We start from the raw sequence: 25,492 nt of genomic DNA, 5'->3' as shown, positions 1-25,492 counted from the left end.
TTAGCAAAGCACAGTATATGTAACATGGCCAGTCGGGTATCATAAATATTTATAAAGACCATAGGAACCTCTCTCATAATGCAAAGAGAAGTGCTCCATAAGAGTTAAGCAGTATGTGTTGGATTTTTTTGGAAAATGATGAATAGATGACCTTTTCTCCAAATGACAAAGTGCTCCTCCCTCAAACCTCTTGAATTTTAAAGATAGTCGGGAAAGCAAAGCCCTGGGATCTTCTCTACTGATTGAAGAACGGGGCGGGACACTTTGCCATCAGCGATGGAAGAATTTATTCCCATTTTAAGTAATGTTTACACTGTCCAGCCACACCATAGGGAAAGGAGTACAGGGAGAATTTGAGAAAGAGTAAGGCTCCATATTCAAGACGGTGGCTGTTTCATGACCTATGAGGCGCTGGGGTCAGAAGAGAATCAAATCCTGACTGTGCTGTCTGTCAGCTGGGTGATCTTCGTGTTCCTAGATTTCCCTTCTTTCTCAGGGTCTTAGCACATGCTGTTCCCTCTATGTGCAACACTCTCCCCCTGTTTTTGCATGGTGGTCCCTTCAGGTCTCTGCTTCAATGTCACCTCCTCAGAGAGGCCTTCCGTGACCAACCCATCAGCACGGGTCCAGCCATTTGCTTTGTTTGTTTCCCTCCTTCAGTGCATGGGGCACCAGTTCTTCCAAGTCTTTGTTTCCTTGCTTTGTGTTGGTCTCATCCTCTTTAAGTCTTCATAAGGGCAGGGGCTGTGGTCTTCCTTCCCTGTTAAAACAAAACAAAACAAAACAAAACAAAAAAACACAAAAAAACAACCACTCAAGATGGTACTTTTTTTTTTTTTTTTTTTTTTGAGCAGTTTTGGGTTTGCAGAAAAATTAAGTGGAAAGTATAGAAAGCTTCCTCCATACCCCACTGTGCTCCCACCTCCCTAAATTCTCCTGGTATTAACATCTTTCATGAGGGTGGCACATTTATTGCAATTGGTGAACCACTTGATGTTGATACATTATTAATGAAAGTTTGTAGCTTACATTAGGGTTCACCCTTGGTGTTGTATATTCTGTGGGTTTTGTCAAATGTTTAATACCATGTATCCATCATTTTAAGATCACACAGAACAGTTTCACAGCCTTAAAAATCCCCTATGCTTCATCCCTCCCTCCCTTCAACACCTGGCAACCATTGATCTTTTTACTGTCTCCATAGGTTTGTTTGCCTTTTGCAAAATGTCATATAGTTGGAGTCAGACAATATGTAACCTTTTCAGATTGGCTTCTTTCACTTAGCAATTCTTTCCCTGCCTCATTTTCCATCTCCTGTTTTCCAGTGTCCCTGAGGTAGGAAGTACCCAGTGAATATTTATGGGGTGAACAAATACATGAGCCTCTTGTTTTCTGATTTGTAAAATGGTCTACTTTATAGTCATGAGGATTCACAAAGGTAACCTATGGGCAGGGTTGCTGAGTGTATGGTTGTTGGTAAGCCCTCCAATAGGTGTAGGGGCTGAGAGTCTGTTTATGAAACTTAGGGTCCTTTCAGAGCTCTGGCAGGTGACACTCCAATTTCTCCATCAGCCTCTTTGTCTCCAGACAGCTGCCCCTAAAAATGACAGAGCCTTTGAGAAGTCTTGGTGAGCTGATAATAGGATGTATCTAGTTACTGTGTTTAGTGTAAAATATTTCCACTATTTTCAGTTCTTTTGAGAGATGCTTCTTTTCAAAGTGATTCTGGAGCTCTCTACACGAATGGTCCTTATTTCTTTTCCCCTACTTGCTGTTTAATGACCCTTGCTTTTCTTGAAGGAAATCTTCACCTGAAACACCCAGTATTTCCTTTTGCCATGAAGTGGAAATTCTGATGGCTTCCCCAGTGGGAATTTGATGAGACTGGCCTGGTTGTAAAAGTGTGGCCTGCATGGGTGAAGCCTCTGTATTCTTAAACTCTTCAGTTTTCTGAAAAGTTCAGGTTGCTGAAACAACTTCTGAAATGGGAAACCGTGCAAAGCATTTCACAAGAGCTCCTATTCCTGGATTGTTTAAAATGCTTTGAGAAATGGAACATTTCTGTGGCCCTTTTAGGCCAGATAGAAGTTAAGTCTTCAGTTTCAATGTTTTGCCTAATGCCATACATCTGGACACTGAGAAGGGCCAGGTGACTTTCCACATGAGTGCCCTGGCATTTTCTGGACTGTCAGAATCACTGTTTTATAAAAATAATGAGCAACTTTTCAGATTTTTAAATGGCTGTGCCAGAAATGGTTACAAAAATGTAAAAGCCTTGGGGCATCTGGATGGCTCAGTTGGTTAAGCCTCCAACTCTTTATTTCACCTCAGGTCATGATCTCAGTTAGGGTCGTGAGATGGAGCCCCACATCCAGTTCTGCATCAGGCTAGGTGGGGAGCCTGCTAAAGATTCTCTCTCCTTCCTCCCTCACACCCCATGCTCTATTTCTCTCTCTCTTAAAAAAAAAAAAATCCCTCTTTTTGCTCTGAAAAGAAGAGAATGCAACATCTGAATTAACAGAGTACAACATTTTAAAACAAATTTCCTTCATGGAATAGTCTCATAATATTTATAGGCTATTAGTTTCAATAATATAAAATTCCAGTTGAGTTTTGCAATGTTAGACATACATGGGGTCACATCTTGGGACTTGGCTTGCTTGAAAGTCAGATGAAACCCGAAAGTGGCACCAGCTGGCTATGAGTTAGAGCAGGGGTTGTCAAATATGATAGTGTGTAGGGATCATTGAGGTGCTGGGTGCTCAGTGAAAATGTAGATGCCACCCCTCACCGAGATTCTGACTTAATTGCCTGAGATGCAGTCCAAAAGTCTTCATGCATATTTGAACTAGAAATTTGGTGAATTAGAGTTGTTTAAACTTATATTTGCAGAGTACTGTTCTAAGAGCTTTGCATGTATCCACTTAGTTAATTTTCACAACACCCCTAGGAAATGGGTGTCTTTATTAATCATATTTCATAGAGGAAGAAACTGATGCAAAGGAATCATGCAGTTCACCCACATTCACGGCTAGCTAGAGCAGAGCTGGGGTTGTAGCCAGACTGTCATGGTCTAAGCTTTTAGCCACTTTGTTACACTGCTTCTCATGGTTCATCATTACTTCCTTAACTTTGAATCTGGATGATAGATTCTTCTTCCCTTTTTGCCTGAATGAAAATTTGCATCTATCTGCGTAAGTCATTCAGAATAGAGTGGTCTCTTGATTCTATCAAGACGATGAGGCATATAGACAGACACAGGACCACTTCAAAAGAAATGGACATAGCCATTAGGATGGTTAATAGTAACTGTTGGCGAGGATGTGGAGAGACTAGAACTCTGGTGCACTGCTGGTGGGAATGTGAAATGGTTCAGTGACTGTGCAATATTGTTTGTCAGGTCCTCAAAAAGTTAAAAATAAAATTGCTATATGATCCAGCAATTCCACTCCTAGGTATATGTCCAAAATAATTGAAAGCAGGGACTCAAGCAGATTCTTATATATTCACAGCAGCATCACTTACAATAGCTAATGGGAAAAATTCAAGTAACTACCAATGGATGAACAGATAAACTAAATGTGGTACATCCATGCAATGGAATATTGTTCACCCACAAAAAGGGAAAGGAAATTTGGACACATGCCACAATTTGGATGAACCTTGAAAACATAAACCAGACACAGGAGGGCAAATGTTGTATGATTCCACTAGTCTAGGCACACCTTGGAGACATTGTAGGTTTGGCTCTAGATCACCACAATAAAGTAAATATTGCAATAAAGTGAGTCAAAAGAACTGTTTGGTTTTCCATTACATGTAAAAGTTATGTTTACATGGTGCTGTGGTCTGTTAAGTGTGCAATAGCATTATGTCTAAAAAACAATGTACATACCTTAATTAAAAATTTTGTTGCTGTATGTCAACTGTTCTTTGATAAAAAAATACTTTATTGCTAAAAATGCTAACCATCAACTGAATTTTCAGGGACTCATAATCTTTCTGCAGAGGGAGGGTCTTGCCTAGATGTTGATGGTGCTGACTCATCAGGGTGACGGTTGCTGAAGGTTAGGGCAGCTATGATAATATCTTAAAATAAGACAACAGTGAAGTTGGCTACATCCATTTTCTCTTCCTTTCATGAGCAATTTCTCTGTGTACCAAGCAAATATTGTTTGATAGCAGATTGCCCACACTAGAATTTCTTTCAAAATTGGAGTCAGTCCTCTCAAACACTGCCATTGCTTTAACAACTAGGTTGATGCAATATCCTCAATCCTTTGTTGTCATGTCAACAATTTTCACAGCATCTTCACCAAGAGTAGATTCCATCTCAAGAAACCACTTTTCTTTGCTCATCCATGAGAGGCATCCACTCCTTATCCACTCAAATGTTCTCATAAGCTTGTAGCAATTCAGTCTCATCCTCAGATTCCACTTCTAATGCTAGTTCTCTTGTTATTTCTTCCACATCTCCAGCACTTACGCCATGGAAGTCTTGGACTCTCAAAGTCATCCATGAGGGTTGCAATCTACTTCTTCCACATCCCCATTAATGTGGATATGTTGACCTCCTCCCATGAATCACAATTGTTCTTAATGGCTGTTAGAATGGTGAATCTTTTCCAGGTTTTCAATATATTTTGTCTAGAACCAACAGAGGAATCACTATGTATGGGAACAGTAGCCTTATGGAATGTATTTCTTAGTAATATTGGAAACTCAAAATTACAACTTGGTCCAGGAATGCAGAAAGAATGCAGAGTTAATCTCATTGTCCATCTCCATCAGAACTCTTGGATGACAGGTGCATTGTCCATGAGCAGTAATATTTTGAAGGGAATCTTTTTTTTTCTCTGAACAGCAGGTCTCAACAGTGGGCTTAAAATACTCAGTAAGCCATTTATAAACAGATGTGTGGTCATCCAGGCTTTGTTGCATCATTGGCACAGCACAGGCAAAGTTGATTTAGCATAATTCTTTAGGGCCCTAGGATTTTCTGAATGGTCAGTGATCACGGACTTCAACTTATAGTCAGCAGCTGCATTAGCCTCTCATGAGAGAGTCAGGCTGTCCTTTAAAGCTTGGAAGCTAGGCATTGACTTCTCCTCTCTGGCTATGAAAGTCCTAAATGGCATTTCCTTCCAATAGAAGGCTGTTTCATCTACATTGAAAATCTATTGTTTCGTGTAGCCACCTTCAGTAATTATCCTAGTTAGGTTTCCTAGATAATTTGCCGCAGCTTCTATATCAGCACTTGCCGCTTCATCTTGCACTTTATGTTTACAGATTTGGAGTCTTTCCTTAAACCTCATGAACCAACCTCTGCGAGCTTCAAACCTTTCTTCTGCAGCTTCCTCACCTCCCTCAGCCTTCATAGAATTGAAGAGTTAAGATCTTGCTCTGGATTAGGTTTTGGCTTAAGGGAATGTTGGGGCTGGTTTGATCTTCCATCCAGACCACTGAAACTTTCTCCAGATCAGCATTAAGGCTGTGTCACATTCTTATCACTCACATGTTCACTGGAGTAGCACTTTTAATTTCCTTCAAGAACTTTTCCTGTACATTCACATCTTGACTTAACTGTTAGGCCTAAGAGGCCTTGCTTTCAGTTCAATTCGGCTTTAGACGTGCCTTCCTCACTAAGCTTAATCATTGCTAGCTTTTGACATAAAGTGAGAAACGTGTAATTCTTCCTTTCACTTGAACATTTAGAGGCCATTGCAGAGTTCTTGACTGGCCTAATTTCAATACTGTTGTGTCTCAGGGAATAGAAAGGGCGGGGGCGGGGGGTGGGGGGCGTTGGTTAGGGAAGAGCTGGTCAGTGAAGCAGTCAGAACACACACAACTTTATTGATTAAGTTCACTCTCTTACATGAACACTGTTTGTGGTGCTCCCCTCCCCAATTATAACAGTAACACCAAAGATCACTGATCGCCGATCACCATAACAAGTATTGTGATAATAAAAAAGTTAGAAATATTATGAGAATTATCCAAATCTAACACAGAGACACAAAGTGAGCAAATGCTGTGGGGAAATGGCACTAATTGGGGTGCCTGGCTGGCCCAGTTGGGAGAATGTACAACTCTTGATCTCAAGGTTGTAAGTTCAAGCCCCACATTGGGTATAGAGATTACTTAAAAATCAAATCTTAAAAGAACAAAAGAAAAGAAAATGGCACTGATAGACTTGCTTGACCACAGGTTGCCATAAATCTTCAGTGTGTAAAAAACACAATATCTTGTGAAGTACAGTTAAGCAAAGCACAATAAAATGGCACATAACAGAGCAAGATGTGCCTGTATGAGGTACCTGGAATAGGCAGATTCATAGAGACAGGAAGTGGAACAGGGGTTACTGGGAGCTTAGGGGAGGAGGAAATGGAGCACAGAGCTTCTGTGTAGGGTAATGGGAAAGTTCTGGAAATACAGACACTGATGATGGTTGCATACACTGTGAATATACTTGATGACAGTGAACTGTATATTCAAAAATGGTTAAAATGGTAAACCTTATGTTATGTATATTTTACCACAATAAAAAAAAAAAAAAAAAGAAATGGAAAAAGGAGACCACCAGCCAAGTGAAAAGATGCAGTGAGGCAAAGGGACTTTGGATTTGATTCAGAGTCTTATCTCAGCTCTTGGCATATCATCCAGAAAATTGTCCTCATTGTTATCCATTTCAATGTGTGCGTAGACACAGCTGGGATAACTTTAGAGAGACAGCATTGAAATTCATCAAAAGTTTACCTACCCATATAGAATAAAAGTGTTATTAATGTTAAAAAAACATTAAAACTATATTGAAACATTAACTTCAAACAAGTCCTCAGCAATATGACAGATTAAAACAAAGAAAGTCCCTCTGATTCTTGTATGGGGGATTGGCCGCACTGCTGCTGTGACTTTGGTGGGTGTTGTAATGACCCAGTTGCAAAGACAGGCGTCCCAGTTATTGGCTCATCACAGACGTGTTATTGGAAACAGAATATGCAACCTTCACCTCCAAAATGATGAGCCCTTGCCAACTCAACTGAAAGAGCAACTCGTAGATTGTATCCAGCTAAGGGCTGTGGTTGAGCAAAGACAAACATCCTATAAAGCAGAGTCTGTTGTTCAACTCTGCTGAGGATGAGTAAAGTTCACAAGAGCTCAGCTCAACATGTGTAACCAGATATGGACACCAAAGAATTAATACAGACCAGGCAACAGTGCGTTACTGTGCACGGAGACATAATTCATCATAAGCCAGGGTGTTCAGAAGACAGACTTCATGATTCAGGAATGAAGGAGTGGCCTCTGGTTGATAAGGGAGTGATCGCATTTGAGAAAGATCAAAATTGCATGCTGGTAGGACTACTAGGAGGGATCCTAAAGCTGACAGTGAATTCTAGTCAGTGCTTTCTACAACATGGTAGATAAATAAACACACAGTGTCTCTATCCTCTTATACGGGGTACTTGTAGAGTCTTTTCAACAATTCAGTTGAAGGAGCGCTGTGCTCATCACTGAGTCAGTTTACGGCTTCTTGATATTAGTGTCAACATCTAGGCAACAAGTACCTGCCAATTAACAGCGTGATGAGAACAGCTAATCAGAATTATTTAGGAAACTCTTCCCCCTAAAAAAAAAACAAAAAATAAAAAACAAACCAAAACCCTATATAGATGTAAATTAGTTTATTTGGTCAACCAAGTGGACAACCCAAAATCTGTTGCTTACTTCTGCTTGGTGATTGTGCCTATGGGCTCTGTGTTCAGGATGCAGGGAATGTGGAATCATATTCTTTCCTCAACTGTCTAAAACAAGTCCTATTTTTCTCACCACCACTCTCATCCAAGCCACACTCAACTCTCCCAGGACAACTGCACTTGCCTCCTAGCTGGTCTCCCTGAGACCACACTTGCTCCCCTCAATCTGTCTCCAGGCCCTCATCTGAGCAAGCTCATCACTTCACTCCCTGCTTAAAACCATCAAGAGCATCCCATTCAGTGTTCCTCTAAGGTTTTAAATATTTACTAGATCTGCTGGATTTAGTCCCTCCCTGGCATTTGGTGCCTGGTGCCTGGTCTCACCCTTGGCCCTGCAGCTCTCTGCCACCCCCACTCCCATCCAACCAGCAATAGTCATACCAGCCTTCTTTCTGTTGTCTAAGCTCACTTAACAATTCCCAGCCTCAGAGCTTTTGCCAATGCAAGTCCCTTCTGCCTGGAATACCCTTGCCATTAGTTTTGAATTGGCTACGTCTTATTTTACACCCCTACCGGTATGTCACTTTCCCAGAGAGGCCTTCCTGGGGCACCCCATCAAAATTTAGATCCTTAGTATGTTCTTTCTTTTTCTCCCGGATCCCTTTCCTAGCACTCGCTACAGTTGGTAACTATATTTTTATCTGTTTATATAGTTATATACTTTGTCAGCCACCCACTGCATTATCAGAGTGAAGGAGGCAATGTGTATCTTATTTATTCACAAATTTTCAGAATCTAGCAAGTAGATAACCTGGCACCTAGCAGTGTTTCAATAAGTATGTGTTGCATGAGAAACACTTAGTCTTAACATGCTCTTTGTGGTCAGAAGGAAGATGTAGGTGGGGATGACTTATAAACAAACCACATGCATTTTATCAGACTCTGGGTTAGTTTTATTAATGTCCAGATACCTAGTTAAATTTACAAATCACGACAATTGGGGGAAAATCTGACTAATCAGTTAACTGTCATTTATATGGGATTCCCCAAACAGATGGGGAGCTACGCTCGCCTTGTAAACAGATTTATAAAATGTGTACAGTCAAAATGCACACAAAGCCTTTCCATCATTTCCCCTCTTTTCTGCTTTTATTATCCTTCTACTCATCATGACCAAGATCAGTCCAGTACTTGGCAACAGGAGGTGTAGAAATGAACCGAGGGCATAAGCAACAATTGACATGGGCCCCTTCGGAGCCCCCCTTAGACCCACATTCTCAGGCAATCCGATGCAAGAAGATGCAAGAAGCCTAGTAAGGAAAGAGGTGGGGGGTTGGGGGGTGGGGAATAAAGGCCTTTCCGAACCTCTGCTTAATGTTTTTAGATCCACCTGGAGAAGGGCAGCCAGAACTGTTTTTTAAAAAATGACCCACTTTATTCTTAAAGCTCTCCAAGAGAAAGAAATGCCACGATCTCTGTAGGGATGAGGTAAAGATTAAATCAGATAATCCACGGAAAGGATTTAGCAAAGTGGTGGCCGCATTGCAAGCGTTCAATCACACTGTCGGTGAGGATTATTAGTATTCAGCAGCGCTGGGAGAGCCCCTTTCAAATCTTTGCTCTTGGAACCTGTACTGAAGATCTTAAAACGCTTGTGGTCAAAAGGTTTTTGATACATCAAATCGAGACTCCCCTCCCCACCACTCAACAGTCCTTTGTACCATTTAATATTTCCTCTACTTAAAATATGAAATGGGAAAGTGCTAAGTAACTATTTCGTGATGACAACTTGCAAGGGAGTTGCGGTGAGTCGGGGAATCGCAGGATCCTAGCAATTAGCCAAACGGCTAAGCCACGATTTCCCCCCTTTTCTATCCAGGCCCTTGTTGTTTGGGGAACTTAACGACATCAATTCGACACTTCGTTTCGCCCGTATCCCCAGAGTCTCAGCTGTGCAAAAAGGGACGTCCTTTAATGATTTCCTCTGAATGGCTTTCCATCCAGGGAGGAAGAGGGCCCCTCTTGTTCAAATACAAAGGAACCATCCATTCACCAAGCCCTTTCTTCTCTGTTAAGTGTCTCTTGAATTTCAAAGGAGGACTTGGAATCTCTGGGTCTCAAACCCCCGAGTGCAGCCCTGGAACTGCAGCTTTATTTCCTTTGTCCCTTTAAGGCCAGAAAACACGACGGGGCCGTGAAATAACTGTTCTTATTTTTCCTGGGTTCAACACGAGACCCGGGTCCAACCTGCTAATGCTAACCATTTCGCAGGAAGCAAGCAGTTTATGACAATCAGCTCAACAATACACTTTCCGTCCAAACAGGGCTAGCTGGCTAACCAACAGCAACAGCTGTATTGTGCTAGTCAATCCTCATGTTAAAGATTTACAGTTTTAAATTCTGTCACTTGGTTTGCCAACTGTTCCTCTTCCTGGAGCTGCCCGGTTGTTTCGGGGGAGCCTTGAAGTGGTTTCCTAGCTATTTCGACTCCCCCTGAATGACAATGCGCTCTTAGAGTCCCACCGAAGAATGGAATTCCCTGTTTATATCCACAAGGCTTCTCTCGCTCTCCTTCTTTTAAACATATGCAGAGTCATCGCAGAAACTGGAACCAGATTAAAGCAACGCAGGCTTTTAAGGCGAGTTTGAAAAACGTAAAGCTGGAAGCCGGCTTCGCGCTAGCTCCCCGGTCCCCTCTCCGTTGTTATGTGATTCATCTGCTCTAATCCGTCCCGATTCATCATGCTCGTCCATCAGCATCTTCAAAGCAAACCCGGCAGCTGCTTTTGCCATTTATCAGTGAGAAATAAAAGAGAAAGGGGGAGGGAGGTAAGGAAAAACCCATTGCCACGTTCAGGGGCCGGGGATGATGGGTGTGAAAAAGGGGTGGAGGGTAAGCTTATCTAATGAAACCCAGAGCCTGGCCGGGGTGTGAGTTCTCCAACAAAGGGCTGTAGCTGAGAGCAAGACCAGCAGCCAGTCTGCAATCAAAGTCTCAGGGATCCGGCCCGACGGAAACCAAAGGTTTAGTGCGGGAACTAGAAGAATGCGTACAGAATGACACCCACTCCAGAGGAGCTCAAACCTCACAATATGTGCAGAAACCTGATGTTCTCTTTGACCAGTCTCTCGGCTTTGTGCTCTGTGATGCAGCAGGGCTTGGCTAGCTGGAAGCCTGCATTTGGCCTGACTGCTCTTCCTCGCCCACCCCGGGGAGGGCCGGGGGTGGGGATGGCTGATGTGCTAATTCACAGTTCTCATTCTCTTAAAATGCCTTGCAAATCACCTGCCATTGAAACGCAGCTGATGGGTGTCTCAGTCCCGAATTTGTGACACACCAACTTTTCCTCTCCGGTTTGAGAGTCAACAAGCAGGAACGATGACTGGGTGTTTTCAATTCTTGGAATTCAGCTTATGTATTTGCAAGCCATGTGACAGGCTAGAAAGAGAGGGTAATCTCTGTGAGAGCAGAAGGTAGAAACAGCCGAAATGTTCCTCAGTAATGGTGTTCCATGCACTTAATAGGAAGAATGAGGAGGGTAAATGCACTGTGGGAATGCTGTGGCATATATTCCCCACTGTGAGAATACTCAGCAATTAAAAAAAAAAAAGGAGCAAATTACTGACTCCTGCAATGACATGCATGAAGCTCAAAAAACAAAATAGTCCGTACTGTATGATTCCATTTATAGGAAATTCTAGACAGGCAAAGCTATTTGATGGTAGGAAAAGAACAATGGTTGTATCTGAGGACAAAACAGTGGGAATTATCTGATGCAGAACATGAGGGACATTTCTGGGGGTGATGTTCACATTCCGTATCTCGATAGGAGCTTGGGTACACAAATGTATTCATTTGTCAAAAGTCAGTGTTGTGCATTTGTCAAAACTCAGAATATTCACTTAAGATTTGCACAGTTTACTATAGTGTATTTTGCAGAAAAAGAAAAAAAATGAAGTGCATGGTAAACTCTAGCTAATGATCCACTGGCTAAAGCATTTGTGTGACTGTGTATGGAAATCTGTGATTCACTTCGAAGTGAATCAAGGAATGATAAGGTTTGATGGAAGGACAGAAGGATGACAGAGTGGGTGGGTATTTGATGAGGCAAGCCCAGGAAGCTACTGAATGGTAAAACCTAGCTGGCGAGCATTATAGGTATTGACAGCCAAACTACCCACTCTTTGCTTTATTTTGAAATGTTCATAAAGTGTGAGGGAAAAGAATGAGGAAGCTTTTTAAGTCCCCATAAGGGGACTTTATCATTAGGTAAAAAAGTAATAAATAGTATTTACGGTTTCCTACCAGTTGTAGAAAAAAAGAAGAATGAATGCATGTGAGTATTTCTTACTATGTGCATATATAGGAAGGCCCTCGAAATAGATTGCTGGAGAGAAGTTACATCAGAGCTGGGGAGGTGGGGATGAGAGGGCATATTTTAAACCATAAGGTAAATAGTTTTACACCTTTAGTTTCTGTCTGTGACTAGATTAACCTATTCAGAGAAATAAAACAAAAACAAGGATATATGTCTGAGCCATTGCAAATATCTGCAACTGAGTCCCTTTGCATGGCTGATGCTTGGAATTTATTTTTTTAATATCCGTTCATTCATGCAATATTCACTAATCTCTGTGTGCCAGACTCTGGGAAGATAGGGTAAAAAACAAAAGCCAGAGTAGTCCTTGCTTTCGTGGAGTTTACTGACTGATAGACCTAATTAAGGGCTAGATTAGTGTCCTGTGGTGGTCCAAGCTAGTCTGGGGTGGAAAGGATTATGGAGGTTCTACTGTTGGAGGAGCACAGGGGCTCAAGTCCCTGAAAGAAGGCCAGATCACAGAGGACACAGAGGGCTGAGGTTGAAGACCACGGGATACGGCTGGGGACCCAACATACAGGATATTGATTTTTATCCTTTTTTTTTTCTAACTTACTCTCTTGAAATCTATTTCTGTCTGTTTTTGTATATTAAAAAAAAAAAGTTCTAAGAGGACGTCAGAGCACAACTTGTTACAGCTCTTCCCTGGAGGAATGAAACATCTCTGCTGGCAGGTGGGTCTCCTGGGGGGTTAAAGCCCTTGGAGAGCAGCCCGCAGCCAATGACTGACCAGCGTTAGTGTATTCCTTTTTTTTTTTTTTTTTTTTTAAGATTTTACTTATTTTTTCATTCATGAAAGACATAGAGAGGCAGAGACACAGGCAGAGGGAGAAGCAGGCTCCATGCAGGGAGCCCGATGTGGGACTTGATCCCAGGACTACAGGATCCGGCCCTGAGCCACAGGCAGGTGCTGAACCGCTGAGCCATCCAGGGATCCTGCGTTGGTGTATTCCTGTTCCAACTTCTCCATAACTGGCTTTCACAGGCCTCTCCCTGCTTCCTCAGTGGGAACTGTGGAGAGAGTTGGCTTTGATGATATCAGTTGCAGAAAAAAGACTTGCTTAAGATCCCAGGTGTTTTGACCTCCAAGCCCAGGTGTCATCAGAGAACCACGTATTTATTTCTTGTCATAGTTTCTTCTCAAGAACATAACTAACATTTCTTTGATCATTATCTTCACTAAATCTCATCTCAGAAGATGCATGAATTTAAAAATTGTGCTGGCTTCCGTTTTCTATGAAGAATGTCTGACTGACTCATACTTCTGACATAGAGTTGCTTTATACTTTTCCATGGTTCTCCTAAATGAACAATATACCAATATTCTCCTTTTTTTCTTTCAATATTCTTGAAATTTAAGCATTTTTATTTATTTAGTCATGAGAGACAGAGAGACAGAGAGAGAGAGAGGCAGAGACATAGGCAGAGGGAGAAGCAGGCTTCCTACAAGGAGCCCAATATGAGACTCGATCTCGGGTCCGGCGATCACGCCCTGAGCTGAAGGCAGACGCTCAACCGCTGAGCCACCCAGGCATCCCACCAATATTCTTGAAATGATCAAGAACCAAATAAACAGATGCCAAGTGGTCTGGTTGGAGGAACAAAGACATTACTTTATTTGACTATTTCCTTATTTATTTTTTATTTTTTAAAAAAGATTTTAATTATTTATTCATGAGACACAGAGAGAGAGGCAGAGACATAGGCAGAGGGAGAAGCAGGGTCAGGGAGCCCAATGTGGGACTTGATGCCCGGACTCTGGGATCACAACCTGAGCCAAAAGGCAGATGCTCAACCTTTGAGCCACCTGGCGGTGCCCCAGGGCTTTTACCTTTAAACCTCTATTAATATGCATATTTGGTACAGCTAATTCTCTACATCCTGTCTTTCACATTCTTCACCTGCTTTTTGTTTCTTTGTTTCTTTCTTTTTTTTTTTTAATTAGTGGAATTTCTTGCAGAGATAATGTGAAGAAATCAATGGCAAGGTGAAATTTTCTGGTCCGGATGCTCCCTTCTATTAAGTGCCACTTCCCTTCCTTCAGAAGTATGAGGCTGTTTTAGGGTGGGCCTCTATGAATGACTCAAACCAAAACCTTTTTAGTTTGGGAAGTCCAAATACCCAGATAATTTTCACGCTGGGATTACTTGTCCAGATGGTTTGAGTGCAATTTTCTTGGCATGCTTGTAAGAACACAGGAATTTGCAGGGGAAACCAGAGAACATAGAAGGGAGGAGGAAAGGTGGGGGAGTGCAAACCATGCCTGAGAAGTCAGAGAAAAGTTTTGGATTCCACAAAATGGCACTGGCCAGCTGAATTGGAATCGGTCCTGGTCACACTTGGCGATGGTACCCCACTCCCTTCTCCAAAAGTGCAGACTTCCCCTCTTCACAGTGGGAATTACCTGCCTCTCCAAATAGAGAACAGATTAAGAAAGGAACAAATGGGAATTCACAGAGCTGATGGACACATGGCATAAAGCATCTGCACCAGGAAATGTGAGGTGAACTCTTGTATGCCTGCCTGGGGCATGGAGCTGGGGGGCGGCGGGACAGGACCCCTGTCCAGGGAGATGTCAGCAAAGAGCTGAGTTTAGACCTGGACACACAATAAGGGCAGGCAATGCTCTTTGACAGTCTCAGCAACCATTGTTTAAAAACAGGAATAGGAGGGGCACCCGGATGGCTCAGGGTTGAGCATCTGCCTTGGGCTCAGGTTGTGAACCTGGGGTCTTGGGATTGAGTCCCGCATCAGGCTCCCCATGGGGAAGCCTGCTTCTCCCTCTGCCTATATCTCTGCCTCTCTGTGTCTCTCATGCATAAATAAGTAAAGCCTTAAAAAACAAAACGAAACAGGAATAGGAGGTGGTAGGCAGAAGGCTGAGACGGTGTTTGTGTACTTTCTGCAGTTATTCAATCCATCACTGTTCTACGCACTGCTCTGAAAGCATCTCGCAGATGTAATGAAGTTCTCAAATCAGTTGATCTTAAGATAGGATGTCGATTCAGATGGATCCCAGGAGTCCTTTAAGAACAGAGACGAAAATGGGGATCCCTGGGTGGCTCAGCGGTTTAGTGCCCACCTTCGGCCCAGGGTGTGATCCTAGAGTCTCAGGATGGAGTCCCACATTGGGCTCCCTGCATGGAGCCTGCTTCTCCCTCTGCCTGTGTCTCTGCTCGCCCCCCTCTCTCTCTGTCTCTCATGAATAAATGGATAAAATCTTAAAAAAAGAAAAAAAGAATAGAGAAAAAAAAAAGAATAGAGATGGAAGAGGTGGAAAGGGGTCAGAGAGCTGTGTTTCTGCTGACCCGGAAGAAAGCAAACATGTGTGTCTGTGTGATGTCTATGGAACCATGTGGCCAGGACCCATATATGGGAGCTGAGTGGTCCCTGGCTGACAGCTAGCAGAGAAATAGGCACGTCAGTCCTACAACTCTAAGGAAATGAATTCTGCCAACAACCAGTCTACTTGGAAGAGGAGCCATGGTCCCACGTGTGAACTGCAGTCCCGGCTGCCATCTTAATTTCAACCCAATGAGGCCCTGAGCAGACAATCCAGCCACACTGTGCCCAGACAGCTGGCCTACAGCAACCATGAGATAAGAAACTGGTGTGATTTGAAGCTGCTAAACCTGTGGCAATTTGTTACTCGATAAGAGAACAGTAGTGCAGAAAATGACAGATCCGTTGCCAGAGGCAGTATAAAACGCTGATCAAGAGAATAGGCTTTTTCTTTGAACTTCTCCGATACAATCCTAGCTCCACCACTTCCTGGCTGTGTGATTTTGAACCGATTACCTAATCTCTAGAAGTCTCGGTTTCCACGTGTGTAAAACAAGATGAAAATATTAAAACAAGAATGTTATGAAGAATAAGTGAAAAAATGTGTATCAAGTTCTAAATATGATGCAGGGCACCTAATGAGGGGTCAGAGAGTGAGAGTCATCAACGGCAGCCACGATTTGTGCCCATGTTCAGCACTGTACAAGCAAGCGGCTTTATGGAATTAATCTTCACAGAAACCCTGTGAGGATGGGATTATTTCACCCATTTTACAGATGGGGGAACTGACGGGAACTGAAATAACTTCCCTAAGCATATGTGGCTGGTAAGTGGAGGAGGCAGGATACGTTGTAGAGCTCTTTGACCCTGAATCCCACCGGTTAGACTTCTCGATCTGTTAAGCTCTCTTCATGGTAAAGAAGTCAGAACTCTTCAGATTCTTCTTTGGAAGAGAGCCGAGGTGACACGTTGAGATTTTGACCTGCCAGTGTTCTCAAAATGGAGCCAAAATGATCCCCAGCGCTCCAGCCATTGGTCTCTGATCCACAGATGCTCTCCTTGGAGGTCCCTCTTGTTTATGTACCTTTCGGTTACCCTCCAGACCTCAGCTGCAATAGCATTTCTGCAAGAAGGTCTTCCCTGGCCCCGCAGACTGGACCAGATGTACTAAACAGACTCTCACAAAATCCCTCTCCTTTGTAATGGTTCTCACATCCTGCCAATATGTACTAGACCAGTGGTTCTCATCTGAGGGCAATTTTTGTCTCCCAGGGAACATATGTCTATGTCTGGAGACATTTGTGGTTGTCACAATTGGAACATGAATCCATCAGGGGTGCTGCTAAACACCCTACAATGCACAGGATAGCCCCAATTGTCTATTATACCAAGGTTGAGAAACATTGTTCTGTACCTACTTACATTTTTTAAATAAAAATGAGATCGCATCATACATATACTTTTTATCACTTGCGTTTGCAGGTTAAGAAATAATTTTAGTACTTTAATATTACTAGTTACCTTCTAGTGTGTTGGTGCTTACAAGAGAGAAAGAATAATTTCATGCCATCATGTAACTTTCTACAGTGGCATTTTTTTCACGACTGCATGCCATTAACATCAAATGGCTGTACCAAAATTTATTCAAACAATACTCTATTGTCGGACATTTAGATTGCTCCTTATCACCTTTTTTCCTTTCTTTTCTTTGCCCCTTCCTTCCTCCCCTCCTTCCTCCTTTCCTCCCTTCCTTCTTTCCTTCTTCCCTCCCTCTCTCCCTCCCACTCTCCCTCCCTCCCTCCCTCCCTTCCTTCTTTCCTTCCTTCCTTCCTTCCTTTCCTATCATAGATACCATCATCATGAACATCTTTGTGGCTTACCCTTGACACACATTCCTGGTGACTTCTTCAAAATCAGTTTGGTCCTAACTGCTTTGGAAATCACTTTGTGTCACTGAATTTAACTGAGATCACATAGCCAACAGCAAACCCACAAACATTTCAAGCGAAAAATGCAAGTGTTTGCTCTCTCCTAATAGCACTGACAGGAGAGCCAAGGTTGTAAGAGAAGCAAAGCAGCACAGCCAATTCTCACTAGAGACATGGTTTTCACATTGTCTAAACCTGCTGGGGCAGGCCAGCCTTTGGCAGGGAGTAACTTTATAATCTCTTCTGCCAGAGACTTCCAAAAATTCTCAACTTCTTTTGGAGTTTCCAGTGAAGCTTCTTGACATTCTGAGAGAGTTAAAGAAGAAAAAGACGTGCTCATGGACAAATTAAAACAGCTAATGCCAACTGGCTGGAAGTCATCTTTTCTGTGTTTGAAAGGTGGGGAGCCTAGTCAAAGCCCTAAGTAAACAGCTTCCAGAGACAAAAGACAAGGTGTTTTCTTTTCTGAGCAGTGGAAAGTCAGGAACAGCTTGTGGCAGATTTTGCAAACTTCATAGGAGTTCAGGTATCATCGCATAATAATCTTACTCCTGGAATGGTTTCAGAACCAATGACCAGGTTTACTGGATCCCCAAAATGCCATGGAATCAGCCCACACCAGGGTAGATTTGGGGGATGGGTAAGGAGAGAAACAGAGTTGGAATGAAGATGTTGGAGACAACAGGATATATTTGTGAAGATACCAAAGTCATTTCTACTCTCAACTCTGACAATAGCTGGACTCTACGGGGATGTTTTGAACTTGAAGCATTCTCCAGGTGAGCACGGGACAAAGGCCAAGGGAGGAAGGATGTGTTCTGGTCAAATGAGGAACATGCATTGTAAATGTGGGCGGTGACTTCTGGCATCAGGTTCTCAGGATATAAGGGGAAGAAGCCACCCAACCCCAAAGCATTTAAAGTCATGTGGTTTTCCTGGCATAAAGCATAGGAAAGAGTCCAGAGGAAGGGAAGAATGTTTTGTTCATAAAATATAAAGCTAAGCAAACAGAGCAGGTTGGAAAGGAATTGTAACTTTTTTGTATTATGCAAAAGAATAGATGATAAATCCATTTAGAATTGACAGGAATGGGGCGCCTGGGTGGCTCAGTCGGTTGGGCTCCCGACTCTTGGTTTCAGTTCAGTTTGTGATCTCAGTGTTGTGAGATGAAGCCCCACTTTGCGGGGGTCCATGCTCAGCGGGGAGTCTGGTCCTCTCTCTCTCTCTCTCTCTCTCTCTGCCCCTCCTCCCACTTGCACACATACACACACTCTCTCTCAAATAAGTAAATAAATCCTTAAAAAAGAAGAAAAAGAATCAACAAGAGCAGCATATGAATAATCCAAAAAACATTGCTTCAAGTCCTGGGAAGGAATAATGTGATGTCTTGCCCCAGCATATTTCTTTCTCAGTATGTTTCCTGCAATTTTCCATTAAAATGAATGAGCATTCCCTGGGTCGCCTGGAGAAAGGTGGCCTACGTGTTGGGCAGCATGTAGAAACCCTCCCCGAGGTCAAAATATTCCTGTGGAGAACTTAGGCCTCAGTGAGCGCTGACTGTAAGTCCTATCGTCTGGGATTTTTCTGAGTTAAAAACCAAATAAACCTTGAATCCACTACTGTCCGTCCATAACTTTTGGTGTGGTTACTCCATGCCCTGCACTCTGCTAAACACAGAGGGTTGCATTCTCTAACCTAGAATATATTCACTGTCCCTTGTTACCTGGTTTTATTTGCTTATTTTATTACTATTAGCTGAAATTATATTATTTCGTTAAAAACAATTAAAAAAAATGTAAACCAGTACATAAGCCGTAAGGTTCAGGAGCTCCTCTGTTCTGTTCACTCATAGTATTCTCTATGCCTGTATATTAGGTGTTTTGCTTTATTGCACTCTTCAGGTACTGTATTTTTTTTAACCAATTGGAGGTGTGTGGCAACCCTGCGTTGAGCAAGTCTATCAGCACCATTTTTTCCAACAGTGTTTGCTCACTTCTTGTCTCTGTGTCACTTTTTTTTTAAAGATTTATTTATTTATTTATTTATTTATTGATTTATTTATTTATTCATTCATTCATTCATGAGTGACCCAGAGAGAGAGAGAGGCAAAGACTAGGCAGAGGGAGAAGCAGGCTCCCTGTGGGGAGCCTGATATGGGACTCTATCCCGGGACCCTGGGATCACAACCTGAGCCAAAGGCAGATGCTCAACCACTGAGCCACCCAGGCATCTGTCCCTCTGTGTCACATTTTGTTAACTCTCACAGGGTTTCACGCATTTTCATTATTATTGTATTTGTTATGATGATCTATGATCAGTGATTTCTACTTCCTGAAGGCGCAGATGAATGGTTAGCATTTTTAGCAATAAGGTATTTTTTAGCAATAAAGCATTTACATGGCTTTTTTAGACATAATGCTATTGCATACTTAGTAGACTATGGTATAGTGTAAATGTAACTCTTATATGCACTGGGAAATAAAAAAATTCATTTGGCTCATCTTGCTGCAATATTCACTTCATTGTAATAGTCGCTTAATTATACTATTTGCTTTATCATGGTGGTCTGGCCCCAAACTTTGCAATATCTGCAGGGTATGCCTGTAGTGTTTGGCACGTAGTAGCTGCTCACCAAACCTTTGCTGACCAGATTGACAAATGTTTCCATCTGATACACTTTCTAGGAAGAATTCAGGCCTCTCTGAAGACTCTATGCTAGCTGAGCTCCTTCAAGTGGTCTTCCACCCTTTCCTCTTCTTTCTTTTTTTCCCCTTTTTAGGAAATAGAGGTATCAATTAGAAACAGTAAAATCCATCTTAGGGTACACTTGTCCAAGTTTTGACAAATGCCGACAGTCATGGAACCACCATAATCAAGATATGGAATTGTTCCATCACCCCCCAAATTTCCTACACTACTTAGTTAACCCCTCCCTGTCACCCTGTTTCTGGCAACCATTGATCTGGTTTCTCTCCCTGGGGTAGTGAGCCCTTGAATCTGGCTTCTTTCACTTAGGACAATGCGTTTGAGATTCATCCTGTTGTATTGTTAATTTATTCCTTTCAATTGCTGAGTAGGGTTTCATTATATGGGTGTACCACAGTTTGTCAACCATTCCCCACTGGAGGACCAGTGCCCTCACCACTTCTTACCTGGGAAAGTCTTGCATGCTCTCATAGTGGCTCTCATAGGGCTTTGGGGCAGCAGGACAATGGGTTGAATTCTAGGCCTGATACTTCCTAGCGGTGTGAACTTTGAGCAAATTAATGAAATACTAGGACTCATTGTCCTTAGGAAGAGTACTGGAGATAATTTATATGAAGTATTTAGCCCAAGGGCTGGCAAGTAAATGCACAATAAATGGTAGCTCTAATCTCTAGGGGTGTGTGTGGGGGAGGTCCTGCTCCTATTTCCCTTCCTCTGATCACCTCACCAATTTGTAGTCATTCAATCATTATTGAACTGGTTTGAACCTCAGTTTCTTTAACTGAAAAATGGGAGATAATAACACTAACTTCATAGAGGTGCTCTGTAGCCTAAGTGAGCTAATGTCTGTAACTATCCCTGCATGCAGGTGTTTGGCCCAGAGGAGGTCCTCAAGAAATGGCAGTTGCAACATGAGTCTGAGAGCACTAGGATAATGTGATTCTCATACCATCTTCAGAGCTGGCATGAATCAGAAGGAAGCAGGGCTATGCAGGTGGGAGGGGAGGATGTGATTTGGGTTTGATTCACTGCTCTGTCCCCTCCTAGCTGAGTGATCCTGGACAAGTAGCTCAACCTCTCTGTATCAGTTTCCTAATTTGAAATAATAATACCCACCTGTAGGATCGTTTGGGGGATTGCATGAGATAATAGGTGTCAAAAGCTTGAATAGTGCCCAGCGCAGAGTTCGAGAAGTGTCAGCTGTGAAGATGCTGCTCATTTCTGACTCTGTGAAATCACCTGAGCTTTAGCTATCTCTGCCTTATCATGGAATAGCACAGCTCCAGGCATCATATAGTTCAGCGCATGTTTGTTGAACTGAATTAACGTGAATAACATATCTCTTGTGATCTCAAATTTAATTGCATATATTGAGATGCAATGCCAGGATATTTCTCAAAGGACTGCTCTGCAAAACTACCAACGATGAGATTCAGAAAAGCAGTTGAGGATATATATTACCCTAATAGGAGGCCTCCTCATTACAATGATCACGATTTTTCATACCAGCCCTTCTTTTGGAGAATTTCATCTTTGATTCTTCTGAAAGAGCTCTTCAATGGAACACTTCTATTTTCCTCCATAGAAGAACAGATTGAGTTTTTGCGATGGGTTGGTTGCCTTTGGAAATCAGAATTTTTTTCTGTTTTTTGACTTCAGGACTAGCTTGCTGTGTGACTCCAGATAAAGCGATTTCCTTGTCTGTGTCATAGGTGCTCCATCAGCTACCTTTGTGCAATGCAGAGTGAAATCCACAAATCTTGCAAAGCTGGTTGATATCCATAAAGGTGGTAGGTGTGTGTTGGGGGTGAGGAAAAGCACTATAAAAGTTATTATCGGGATCCCTGGGTGGCGCAGCGGTTTGGCGCCTGCCTTTGGCCCAGGGCGCGATCCTGGAGACCCGGGATCGAATCCCACATCGGGCTCCCAGTGCATGGAGCCTGCTTCTCCCTCTGCCTGTGTCTCTGCCTCTCTCTCTCTTTCTCTCTCTGTGACTATCATAAATAAATTTTAAAAAAAGTTATTATCATTTATTATAAAGAAGCAAGGGGTTTTAGACATTATTTGAGAAGAAGATGGTATAGATGATACTACTCATGCACATCGAGTTACTAAGCCATATTGAGGTCTATTTGTTCATTCATTTATTTTAACTCATCAAGTGCTTACTACATTGCCTCCTGAGTGGGGCGTAAGGCAGGTTTCACATCACATTCTGCTAGCCATTGTGAATGGGCAGGGAATGCTAATGATCAAAACTGGTCCAGTTGGACTGAATCTCTAAACTTTGGTGGGAACTGCCAGAAAAGAGGTTCAGTGTTTCCTCTTGGACTTGACATTGGAAGCAGTTGCTGGTGGCCATCCTGCCACCCCAAGGAAGACTGTCCAAGAATGGGACCAATACAGAGGAAGCTCCCACAGGAAGAGAGAAATGAGAGCCTAGTGACAGAGTCTAAGGCCTGGCTCCAAGTGTATCTGAAAGCCACACTATTAACGTGTCTTTCTACTGATGTGTCTGCTGATGGTCTTTTCAATTTTGTAAGCCACCCGGTCTCCTTCTCCTACCTTTTCTTGGCATGTGCAAGTTTGGGTTGGGTTTCCTAAGGCTTGCAATAGCAAAAGCCCTGTTTAGTATTATAACCATTTGCTTGTTGTGAGATCCTGGGGTTACTTACCACTCTGAGCTTCAATTACTCCATCTGTAAAATGGGAATAACAATTTCTAATGTGCTATTTGCTGTGAGAATTAGAAATAATATTAGTAGATAGTAATACACAGAGACAAGTCTTTTTTAAATGCCACCCTCCCTGGGAAGACTACCCAATCCTCCTACTAGAAATTCCAAGGCCTCTGCATGCCCCATCTCACTAGACCTGCCTCATTTCTGTAGTGCTTATTTCTATCCATGGCAAAGTGATTTGTGTAACTGTCCCAACTAATGGCCTCCTTGTATCTGCATCTTTTTTCTACAATTTTGTAATACCCTACCACTCTGAGTCTACGTTCTGTCATATGCCTTTCTCTAATCAATGGGATATTAATAACTATGATGCAAGCAGAGACTTGAAAAGTATATGTACATGGCCATTTTTTTTTTTCTCTTGCAGGACTGGGCTGTTCACCTTTGCATGTCTGTTTTGCCATGAGAAGATGCCAGGCCAGCCTGTTGGAAGAATGTGAAAGACACGTGAGCCAGGATGGCCTGGTTTGATCCAGCTGACCTTGGATGACCAAGCACTCAGCTGCAAGCCAGCCAGCTGCCTGCCAGACTTGTGAGTGACCCCAGCTGAGATGAGATCAGCCTACATAGCTGATCTACAGAATCAGGAGCTAAGGATATGGCTATAGTTTGAAGTCGCTGAGATTTGGAGCAATTTGTTATGCAGCAAAAACTACCTGATACATTGACAAAATTTACTTAATTGCTATGTGTACTATCCCTCTCCTCCAACTAGGCTGTGAGTCCCAAGAGAGTATAAATTTTTATCTGTTTTTTTGGAGTGGGGTGGGTAGAGCATGTCCTATGTCTAATACAGAGCCTGGCAGACAGTAGGTACTTAGTAAATATTTATTGAAATCAAATAACATACAAAGTACCATATGAAGTACCACTTGAATTGATGTTTAACAAATGGTAACTATTACAATGATAGTGTTAATATTTTTATGCCAGAGTCAACATTTTTTCCTCCCTCAGGGTCTTCTGTTATTTTTCCTGCAGATGGTTTTCAAAAACCTGGAAAAGCACAAATGAGTCCCGTTTGGGTATATGATTGGGGAGGAGGGTTGGCAATAAAGACACATAACAAGCTTAATTTTTTTCTTTTCTTACCAAACTGACTTGGGATTGTGGGTGTTACAGAGACATGGTGTGTGTTGTTAGCTTTTTTTATTTGTTAGCTCTGCATGTGCCATGCTAGCAGCCCCTGTGGGGGGTTGATATTTATGTGTGTAGGTGGAGGAAAGAGAGTTTTGCAGCCAGAAGTTCAGAAGGTAGACTTGCAGCATAGATAGTTTTCTTTCAAAACAATCATCACATTTGAAGTAATTAATTAGTTACTGAATTGTCTATTTAATTTATCTCTCCTCTACTAGGCTGTAAGCTCCATGAAGGAAGAGGCTCCTTCTACTTTCTTCACTATTATACCTATACCAGCCACCAAATCTGTTGAGGGAATGAATCATGACCTTGCTCATTTTAAGTATGTAAACTTCTCGAACAGAAGGACTTCATCTTTCTGCAAGTATGGTGTGAGCAACACTGCAGTAGCAGTTTCTGAGTGTGCAACCACTCTCATTTTGGAGCAAATAATAACAATTTTATATTATATTATATTATATTATATTATATTATATTATATTATATTATATATATAACAATTTTATATGTTATATTAATAATTTTATTGAGACCTTACTATGTGCCAGGCACTGTTGTAAGCATGTCATATCTGAATTCACTGTGGAAGGAGGTGCTATAATAAGCCCCATACAGATAAAAAGAATGAGAAACACCGTGAGCCTCTTTTGGAATGCTGTGACATGCCTCGAGCAAGTCACTTTTCCTCTGGATCTCTGTCCCTCACTTGTAATTTAAGGCACTCAGTTGAGAACAAACTTTCCTAGGCCTTCCAAGAAGAGCTATAAATCACATGTTCTAGCAGAAAAAAGAAAGTCTTTTGTGGTAAGCAGACTTGTGTGCCATACCACATCCCTTTGGCCCACCTTATTTCAGTGTAGCTGTGTGGAAACTTCTACGCACGTTGCCAAGTTTCATGTCAAGTGTTTCCCTCAGTGTCTCTTTGCTCTGCTGCCTCAGAACTTTCCTGAGAGCTGGGGAGGGCTGCGCTGCCAGCCTGCAGGTGCAACCTGGGAAGGGCAGGGCATCAAATGCCCCCAACTGTAGCCTCCAATCAACAGAGCATGGAGCCTGAGGAGCTTCGACCTTTAGTGGGCTAATTTTTTGGCATATTTTTTATGGTTCCTCAGACAGCCTCCAGCAGTATTGAGTTCCAATTGCTCATGTTTCTAATCAGCTCATTAACACGTCTTTATTGCCTTTGGTTCTTTCTCTGTCTTATTTTGGCTCACTTTGTTATTTTTGATCACTGGAATAAACTCCTAACTAAGCTGTACTTGAACCCATGTCTTTATCTCTGCTTTTGGGAGAATTCAAACTAAGACATGTGGTCAAATGGTTTGAGAAAACACTGCATGCTATGCTCCTTACTCAGACACTTAAAATGCCCATTAACATATTCAAAGCTCTGACAAGTCCTGCTGCAAACAGACCTATCAGGCACTCTTTAATTCAAGGTCCCCCAAATTCAGTGCTCACAGAACGTTTTACCCTTAAGATCTTTTAAGGTTCTGCAGAATAAGTGTTCCATGGATCATGCTTTGAGTAATGCTGGACTGTATAATCTCCAGGATCCTCTTCCTCAATAGTATTTGTCAAGTTCGTGGGTAGATCTAGTGGCCTCAGCTGCCATTCCCAGG

At 42.3% G+C, this 25,492-nt stretch overlaps 1 long non-coding RNA gene across 1 annotated transcript; it reads right to left on the bottom strand.

Moving 5' to 3' along the window:
- Positions 1–307: 307 nt before the first annotated feature.
- On the bottom strand, positions 308–25,492 carry LOC144291220 (uncharacterized). The gene is made up of 3 exons (XR_013358544.1): positions 25,344–25,492; positions 22,668–22,691; positions 308–760 (listed from the first exon to the last, which is right to left on the bottom strand). It is a non-coding gene; the product is annotated as an uncharacterized LOC144291220 (long non-coding RNA).

The sequence above is a fragment of the Canis aureus genome, chromosome 19 (genome assembly GCF_053574225.1).
Source record: "Canis aureus isolate CA01 chromosome 19, VMU_Caureus_v.1.0, whole genome shotgun sequence".
NCBI classification, from domain to species: Eukaryota; Metazoa; Chordata; class Mammalia; order Carnivora; family Canidae; genus Canis; species Canis aureus.
Note: the sequence above shows the minus strand (reverse complement) of the source record. Positions and strands in the feature narration are given on the sequence as shown.